We start from the raw sequence: 11,053 nt of genomic DNA on the forward strand, positions 1-11,053 counted from the left end.
GACATATGGAAGTGTGTATTAAAGTGTGATTGGCGTACAGACAGATATGGATATATAGAAGTGTGTATTAAAGTGTGATTGGCGTGCAGATAGATATGGACATATGGAAGTGTGTATTAAAGTGTGATTGGCGTACAGACAGATATGGACATATAGAAGTGTGTATTAAAGTGTGATTGGCGTACAGACAGTTATGGACATATAGAAGTGTGTATTAAAGTGTGATTGGCGTACAGACAGATATGGACATATAGAAGTGTGTATTAAAGTGTGATTGGCGTGCAGACAGATATGGACATATAGAAGTGTGTATTAATGTGATTGGCGTACAGACAGATATGGACATATAGAAGTGTGTATTAAAGTGTGATTGGCGTACAGACAGATATGGACATATAGAAGTGTGTATTAAAGTGTGATTGGCGTGCAGACAGATATGGACATATAGAAGTGTGTATTAAAGTGTGATTGGCGTCAGACAGATATGGACATATAGAAGTGTGTATTAAAGTGTGATTGGCGTACAGACAGATATGGACATATAGAAGTGTGTATTAAAGTGTGATTGGCGTACAGACAGATATGGACATATAGAAGTGTGTATTAAAGTGTGATTGGCGTACAGACAGATATGGACACATAGAAGTGTGTATTAAAGTGTGATTGGCGTACAGACAGATATGGACATATAGAAGTGTGTATTAAAGTGTGATTGGCGTACAGACAGATATGGACATATAGAAGTGTGTATTAAAGTGTGATTGGCGTACAGACAGATATGGACATATAGAAGTGTGTATTAAAGTGTGATTGGCGTACAGACAGATATGGACATATAGAAGTGTGTATTAAAGTGTGATTGGCGTACAGACAGATATGGACATATAGAAGTGTGTATTAAAGTGTGATTGGCGTACAGACAGATATGGACATATAGAAGTGTGTATTAAAGTGTGATTGGCGTACAACAGATATGGACATATAGAAGTGTGTATTAAAGTGTGATTGGCATGCAGACAGATATGGACATATAGAAGTGTGTATTAAAGTGTGATTGGCGTACAGACAGATATGGACATATAGAAGTGTGTATTAAAGTGTGATTGGCGTACAGACAGATATGGACATATAGAAGTGTGTATTAAAGTGTGATTGGCGTACAGACAGGTATGGACATATAGAAGTGTGTATTAAAGTGTGATTGGCGTACAGACAGATATGGACATATAGAAGTGTGTATTAAAGTGTGATTGGCGTACAGACAGATATGGACATATGGAAGTGTGTATTAAAGTGTGATTGGCGTACAGACAGATATGGATATATAGAAGTGTGTATTAAAGTGTGATTGGCGTGCAGATAGATATGGACATATGGAAGTGTGTATTAAAGTGTGATTGGCGTACAGACAGATATGGACATATAGAAGTGTGTATTAAAGTGTGATTGGCGTACAGACAGTTATGGACATATAGAAGTGTGTATTAAAGTGTGATTGGCGTACAGACAGATATGGACATATAGAAGTGTGTATTAAAGTGTGATTGGCGTACAGACAGATATGGACATATAGAAGTGTGTATTAAAGTGTGATTGGCATGAGGCAGATATGGACATATAGAAGTGTGTATTAAAGTGTGATTGGCGTACAGACAGATATGGACATATAGAAGTGTGTATTAAAGTGTGATTGGCGTACAGACAGATATGGACATATAGAAGTGTGTATTAAAGTGTGATTGGCGTACAGACAGATATGGACATATAGAACTGTGTATTAAAGTGTGATTGGCGTACAGACAGATATGGGACACATAGAAGTGTGTATTAAAGTGTGATTGGCATGCAGACAGATATGGACATATAGAAGTGTGTATTAAAGTGTGATTGGCGTACAGACAGATATGGACAAATAGAAGTGTGTATTAAAGTGTGATTGGCGTACAGACAGATATGGACATATAGAAGTGTGTATTAAAGTGTGATTGGCGTACAGACAGATATGGACATATAGAAGTGTGTATTAAAGTGTGATTGGCGTACAGACAGATTATGGACATATAGAAGTGTGTATTAAAGTGTGATTGGCATACAGACAGATATGGACATATAGAAGTGTGTATTAAAGTGTGATTGGCTGTACAGACAGATATGGACATATAGAAGTGTGTATTAAAGTGTGATTGGCGTACAGACAGATATGGACATATAGAAGTGTGTATTAAAGTGTGATTGGCGTACAGACAGATATGGACATATAGAAGTGTGTATTAAAGTGTGATTGGCGTACAGACAGATATGGACATATAGAATTGTGTATTAAAGTGTGATTGGCGTACAGACAGATATGGACATATAGAAGTGTGTATTAAAGTGTGATTGGCATGCAGACAGATATGGACATATAGAAGTGTGTATTAAAGTGTGATTGGCGTACAGACAGATATGGACATATAGAAGTGTGTATTAAAGTGTGATTGGCGTACAGACAGATATGGACATATAGAAGTGTGTATTAAAGTGTGATTGGCGTACAGACAGATATGGACATATAGAAGTGTGTATTAAAGTGTGATTGGCGTACAGACAGATATGGACATATAGAAGTGTGTATTAAAGTGTGATTGGCGTACAGACAGATATGGACATATAGAAGTGTGTATTAAAGTGTGATTGGCGTACAGACAGATATGGACATATAGAAGTGTGTATTAAAGTGTGATTGGCATGCAGACAGATATGGACATATAGAAGTGTGTATTAAAGTGTGATTGGCGTACAGACAGATATGGACATATAGAAGTGTGTATTAAAGTGTGATTGGCATGCAGACAGATATGGACATATAGAAGTGTGTATTAAAGTGTGATTGGCGTACAGACAGATATGGACATATAGAAGTGTGTATTAAAGTGTGATTGGCGTACAGACAGATATGGACATATAGAAGTGTGTATTAAAGTGTGATTGGCGTACAGACAGATATGGACATATAGAAGTGTGTATTAAAGTGTGATTGGCGTGCAGACAGATATGGACATATAGAAGTGTGTATTAAAGTGTGATTGGCGTACAGACAGATATGGACATATAGAAGTGTGTATTAAAGTGTGATTGGCGTACAGACAGATATGGACATATAGAAGTGTGTATTAAAGTGTGATTGGCATGCAGACAGATATGGACATATAGAAGTGTGTATTAAAGTGTGATTGGCGTACAGACAGATATGGACATATAGAAGTGTGTATTAAAGTGTGATTGGCGTACAGACAGATATGGACATATAGAAGTGTGTATTAAAGTGTGATTGGCGTACAGACAGATATGGACATATAGAAGTGTGTATTAAAGTGTGATTGGCGTACAGACAGATATGGACATATAGAAGTGTGTATTAAAGTGTGATTGGCGTACAGACAGATATGGACATATAGAAGTGTGTATTAAAGTGTGATTGGCATGCAGACAGATATGGACATATAGAAGTGTGTATTAAAGTGTGATTGGCGTACAGACAGATATGGACATATAGAAGTGTGTATTAAAGTGTGATTGGCGTACAGACAGATATGGACATATAGAAGTGTGTATTAAAGTGTGATTGGCGTACAGACAGATATGGACATATAGAAGTGTGTATTAAAGTGTGATTGGCATGCAGACAGATATGGACATATAGAAGTGTGTATTAAAGTGTGATTGGCGTACAGACAGATATGGACATATAGAAGTGTGTATTAAAGTGTGATTGGCGTACAGACAGATATGGACATATAGAAGTGTGTATTAAAGTGTGATTGGCATGCAGACAGATATGGACATATAGAAGTGTGTATTAAAGTGTGATTGGCGTACAGACAGATATGGACATATAGAAGTGTGTATTAAAGTGTGATTGGCGTACAGACAGATATGGACATATAGAAGTGTGTATTAAAGTGTGATTGGCGTACAGACAGATATGGACATATAGAAGTGTGTATTAAAGTGTGATTGGCATGCAGACGGACATCGAGATCAGCAAGGAGGAGGACTTTGCCAGGATCCTGCAGATGGAGGAGGACTACATCCAGCAGATGTGTGAGGACATCATCCGACTCAAACCGGACCTCCTCTTCACGGAGAAAGGCATCTCAGGTAGGACCCAGCACGCCATGTCCCTTCAGGACAGCGTCTGATGTGTGGCTCCGCCCCTTAGACCTGGCCTCAGCACTACCTGATGAAGGCCAACATCAGCGCCATTCGCCGTGTGAGGAAGACGGACAACAACCGCATCGCCAGGTGAGGACCACACTCATTTGCATAAGAGGAAGTCATCAAACCTTCCCCCCGCAGGGCGTGTGGCGCTCGCATCGCCAGCCGCACCGACGAGCTGCGAGAGGAAGATGTGGGCTCGGGGGCGGGGCTCTTTGAGGTGAAGAAGATCGGGGACGAGTACTTCACCTTTATCACGGAGTGTAAGGATCCCAAGGCCTGCACCATCCTTCTGAGAGGCGCCAGCAAGGAGATCCTGGCCGTGAGCTCTTCCTCTTCTCTGCTTTCACACCTGTCTGGCCACCTGTAACTCCGCCCCCTCGCTGCAGGAGGTGGAGAGGAACCTGCAGGACGCCATGCAGGTGTGTCGTAACGTGATGGTGGAGCCCTTCCTGCTGCCGGCGGCGGCGCCGTGGAGATGGCGGTGTCCAAGCGGCCTGACGGAGCGCTCACGTGCCCTGGTGGGTGTGGAGCAGTGGCCCTACCGTGCGGTGGCCCAGGCCCTGGAGGTCATCCCTCGCACCCTCATCCAAAACTGTGGGGCTTCCACCATCCGTGTGCTGACCTCACTCAGGGTACCTTACCTGACTCCACCTTTCCTGTGTGTGCCCTCTGACCTCTGACCTCTGTCACCCCTACATGCAGGCCAAGCACACTCAGCAGGACAGCACCGTGTGGGGCGTGGACGGGGAGACCGGCACCCTGACCGACATGGCGGCCGCAGGCATCTGGGACACCCTGGCTGTCAAAGCACAGACCTTGAAGACGGCGATGGAGGTGAGATGTTTGACCTTGGTTGTCTGCTGGTGGTGGAGGTGAGATGTTTGACCTTGGTTGTCTGCTGGTGGTGGAGGTGAGATGTGGTCTGGTGGTGGAGGTGAGATGTGGTCTGGTGGTGGAGGTGAGATGTGGTCTGGTGGTGGTGGTAGATGTGAGATGTGGTCTGGTGGTGGAGGTGAGATGTGGTGTGGTGGTGGTGTGGTGGCTGCTTCCCACTTGGACTTAGACAAACTTGACTGAGGGGAAATGTTCAAGTATTGACCTGCTCTTTCTGCAGACGGCCATCTTGCTGCTGCGCATCGATGACATCGTGTCAGGCCACAAGAAGAAGGACAAGGAGCAGGCCATGGGTGGACCTGGTGCTGAGTAATAAAGTCACACTCCTGGATCCTCTTTCCTGTTGTTACATCACCTTTTTTTTTACCTGAAATGTGTTGTCATGGCGACATGGGCTGCCAGCTCGAGTGTCTTGAGGGAATGATTTGGGCTTAACTGACTGAAAAATATTAAACTCAGCTACAAAAGATCAGATGGTATGACTACAAGAATTGATTTACTCTGTTAATAAATGGTCATGTGATCAAGATGTTACATCACACCGTGGTCATGTGATCAGTGCATTACATCACGGTGCAACATTGACATGATTATTACATGTTGTACATGGTCATGTGATCACAGTGTAACATTGACATGATTATTACATGTTGTACATGGTCATGTGATCACAGTGTAACATTGACATGATTATTACATGTACATGGTCATGTGATCACAGTGTAACATTGACATGATTATTACATGTACATGGTCATGTGATCACAGTGTAACATTGACATGATTATTACATGTACATGGTCATTTGATCCAGTGTAACATTGACATGATTATTACATGTACATGGTCATTTGATCACAGTGTAACATTGACATGATTATTACATGTACATGGTCATGTGATCACAGTGTAACATTGACATGATTATTACATGTACATGGTCATGTGATCACAGTGTAACATTGACATGATTATTACATTGTACATGGTCATGTGATCACAGTGTAACATTGACATGATTATTACATGTACATGGTCATGTGATCACAGTGTAACATTGACATGATTATTACATGTACATGGTCATTTGATCACAGTGTAACATTGACATGATTATTACATGTACATGGTCATGTGATCACAGTGTAACATTGACATGATTATTACATGTTGTACATGGTCATGTGATCACAGTGTAACATTGACATGATTATTACATGTACATGGTCATGTGATCACAGTGTAACATTGACATGATTATTACATGTTGTACATGGTCATGTGATCACAGTGTAACATTGACATGATTATTACATGTACATGGTCATGTGATCACAGTGTAACATTGACATGATTATTACATGTACATGGTCATGTGATCACAGTGTAACATTGACATGATTATTACATGTACATGGTCATTTGATCACAGTGTAACATTGACATGATTATTACATGTACATGGTCATGTGATCACAGTGTAACATTGACATGATTATTACATGTACATGGTCATGTGATCACAGTGTAACATTGACATGATTATTACATGTACATGGTCATGTGATCACAGTGTAACATTGACATGATTATTACATGTACATGGTCATGTGATCACAGTGTAACATTGACATGATAATTACATGTACATGGTCATGTGATCACAGTGTAACATTGACATGATTATTACATGTACATGGTCATGTGATCACAGTGTAACATTGACATGATTATTACATGTACATGGTCATGTGATCACAGTGTAACATTGACATGATTATTACATGTACATGGTCATTTGATCACAGTGTAACATTGACATGATTATTACATGTACATGGTCATTTGATCACAGTGTAACATTGACATGATTATTACATGTACATGGTCATGTGATCACAGTGTAACATTGACATGATTATTACATGTACATGGTCATTTGATCACAGTGTAACATTGACATGATTATTACATATACATGGTCATGTGATCACAGTGTAACATTGACATGATTTTTACATGTACATGGTCATGTGATCACAGTGTAACAGTGACATGATTATTACATGTACATGGTCATGTGATCACAGTGTAACATTGACATGATTATTACATGTACATGGTCATTTGATCACAGTGTAACATTGGACATGATTATTACATGTACATGGTCATGTGATCACAGTGTAACATTGACATGATTATTACATGTACATGGTCATGTGATCACAGTGTAACATTGACATGATTATTACATGTACATGGTCATGTGATCACAGTGTAACATTGACATGATTATTACATGTACATGGTCATTTGATCACAGTGTAACATTGACATGATTATTACATGTACATGGTCATGTGATCACAGTGTAACATTGACATGATTATTACATGTACATGGTCATTTGATCACAGTGTAACATTGACATGATTATTACATGTACATGGTCATGTGATCACTGTTGTAACATTGACATGATTATTACATGTGTACATGGTCATGTGATCACAGTGTAACAGTGACATGATTATTACATGTACATGGTCATGTGATCACAGTGTAACATTGACATGATTATTACATGTACATGGTCATGTGATCACAGTGTAACATTGACATGATTATTACATGTACATGGTCATGTGATCACAGTGTAACAGTGACATGATTATTACATGTACATGGTCATGTGATCACAGTGTAACATTGACATGATTATTACATGTACATGGTCATGTGATCACAGTGTAACATTGACATGATTATTACATGTACATGGTCATTTGATCACAGTGTAACATTGACATGATTATTACATGTACATGGTCATGTGATCACAGTGTAACATTGACATGATTTTTACATGTACATGGTCATGTGATCACAGTGTAACAGTGACATGATTATTACATGTACATGGTCATGTGATCACAGTGTAACATTGACATGATTATTACATGTACATGGTCATTTGATCACAGTGTAACATTGACATGATTATTACATGTACATGGTCATGTGATCACAGTGTAACATTGACATGATTATTACATGTACATGGTCATGTGATCACAGTGTAACATTGACATGATTATTACATGTACATGGTCATGTGATCACAGTGTAACATTGACATGATTATTACATGTACATGGTCATTTGATCACAGTGTAACATTGACATGATTATTACATGTACATGGTCATTTGATCACAGTGTAACATTGACATGATTATTACATGTACATGGTCATGTGATCACAGTGTAACATTGACATGATTATTACATGTACATGGTCATGTGATCACAGTGTAACATTGACATGATTATTACATGTACATGGTCATGTGATCACAGTGTAACAGTGACATGATTATTACATGTTGTACATGGTCATGTGATCACAGTGTAACATTGACATGATTATTACATGTACATGGTCATTTGATCACAGTGTAACATTGACATGATTATTACATGTACATGGTCATGTGATCACAGTGTAACATTGACATGATTATTACATGTACATGGTCATTTGATCACAGTGTAACATTGACATGATTATTACATGTACATGGTCATGTGATCACAGTGTAACATTGACATGATTATTACATGTTGTACATGGTCATGTGATCACAGTGTAACAGTGACATGATTATTACATGTACATGGTCATGTGATCACAGTGTAAACATTGACATGATTATTACATGTACATGGTCATGTGATCACAGTGTAACATTGACATGATTATTACATGTACATGGTCATGTGATCACAGTGTAACAGTGACATGATTATTACATGTACATGGTCATGTGATCACAGTGTACATTGACATGATTATTACATGTACATGGTCATGTGATCACAGTGTAACATTGACATGATTATTACATGTACATGGTCATTTGATCACAGTGTAACATTGACATGATTATTACATGTACATGGTCATGTGATCACAGTGTAACATTGACATGATTATTACATGTACATGGTCATGTGATCACAGTGTAACATTGACATGATTATTACATGTACATGGTCATGTGATCACAGTGTAACATTGACATGATTATTACATGTACATGGTCATGTGATCACAGTGTAACGTTGACATGATTATTACATGGTCATGGTCATGTGATCACAGTGCAACATTGACATGATTATTACATGTACATGGTCATGTGATCACAGTGCAACATTGACATGATTATTACATGTACATGGTCATGTCATACATCAGATGAATTATCAGACTCTGAGGATGTTCATTCAGTTGTTTGATTTTGTATAAAAACTAATCAAATAGTATGTGACACAAAACTATTTGGATGACCTTTCTGACTTCAAGACTGATTACACTGCAGACCAAAGTGGATCAAGTCAGATTTTCTTCAAATTGGATTTCTTCCAGCCGACTATGAAGATACCAAGTCAAATGTAATCTTGAGTATAAATGTGTGGCCTCAACATCAGCAGCATCCAGTGCCATAGAGTCAAACAGCACGTGGAGGAACAAGGAAGTCGCCACTACTACAAAATAAAAGTTGCCACACTTGAAAAGTGAGTTATGTAATACAAAGTATGAATCGATGTATATAGTGTAATATATTTGTCATCTTTTAATACCGTAGCTGTTAAGTAGAGCAGCGTGGATCTACTCTGGATTGTATTTGTACATTTACACTATGTACCTAACATGTAAACACTTACACTATGTACCTAACATGTAAACAACTTACACTATGTACCTAACATGTAAACAACTTACACTATGTACCTAACATGTAAACAACTTACACTATGTACCTAACATGTAAACAACTTACACTATGTACCTAACATGTAAACAACTTACACTATGTACCTAACATGTAAACAACTTACACTATGTACCTAACATGTAAACAACTTACACTATGTACCTAACATGTAAACAACTTACACTATGTACCTAACATGTAAACAACTTACACTATGTACCTAACATGTAAACAACTTACACTATGTACCTAACATGTAAACAACTTACACTATGTACCTAATACCATGGAGCTGTCCTTCATCACACATTAGGGTTTAACCCTAACCCTAACCCTAAATGCTAAGTCATTCACAAACAAGGATGTGGTGAGGGTCACCACTTTGTAAGCAAATGGTCAAACAGTTTTAGAACAACATTTCTCAACCAGCTATTGCAAGGAATTTTGGGATTTTACCATCTACGGTCCGTAAAATCATCAAAGTTCAGAGAATCGGGAGAAATCACTGCACGTAACTGATGATATTACAGACCTTTGACCCCTCAGGCGACATCAGTGTGTAAAGGATATCACCCCATGGGCTCAGGAACACCTCAGAAAACCACTGTCACTAAATACAGTTGGTCGCTACATCTGTAAGTGCAAGTTAAAGCTCTACTATGCAAAGGCAAAACCATTTATCAACAACACCCAGAAATGCCTCCGGCTTCGCTTATTGAAAATTGAAAGGTGTTCTGTGGTCTGACGAGTCCACATTTCAAATTATATTTGGAAACTGTGGACGTGGTGTCCTCTGGAACAAAGAGGAAAATAACCATCCAGATTGTTGTAGGCACAAAGTGTAAAAGTCAGCATGTGTGATGGTATGGGGGTGTATTAGTGCCCAAGGCATGGGTAACTTACACATGTGTGATGGTATGGGGGTGTATTAGTGCCCAAGGCATGGGTAACTTACACATGTGTGATGGTATGGGGTGTATTAGTGCCCAAGGCATGGGTAACTTACACATGTGTGATAGTATGGGGGTGTATTAGTGTCCAAGGCATGGGTAACTTACACATCTGTGATGGTATGGGGGTGTATTAGTGCCCAAGGCATGGGTAACTTACACATGTGTGATGGTATGGGGGTGTATTAGTGAACAAGACATGACTAACTTACAGATGTGTGATGG

The 11,053-nt window shown here is 39.1% G+C and overlaps 1 pseudogene; it reads left to right on the top strand.

The window, feature by feature from the left end:
* Nucleotides 1-4,001: 4,001 nt before the first annotated feature.
* On the top strand, nucleotides 4,002-5,566 carry LOC133550641 (T-complex protein 1 subunit gamma-like; annotated as a pseudogene).
* The last annotated feature ends 5,487 nt before the right edge of the window (nucleotides 5,567-11,053 follow it).

Source organism: Nerophis ophidion, linkage group LG04 (genome assembly GCF_033978795.1).
Source record: "Nerophis ophidion isolate RoL-2023_Sa linkage group LG04, RoL_Noph_v1.0, whole genome shotgun sequence".
Classification (NCBI taxonomy): Eukaryota; Metazoa; Chordata; class Actinopteri; order Syngnathiformes; family Syngnathidae; genus Nerophis; species Nerophis ophidion.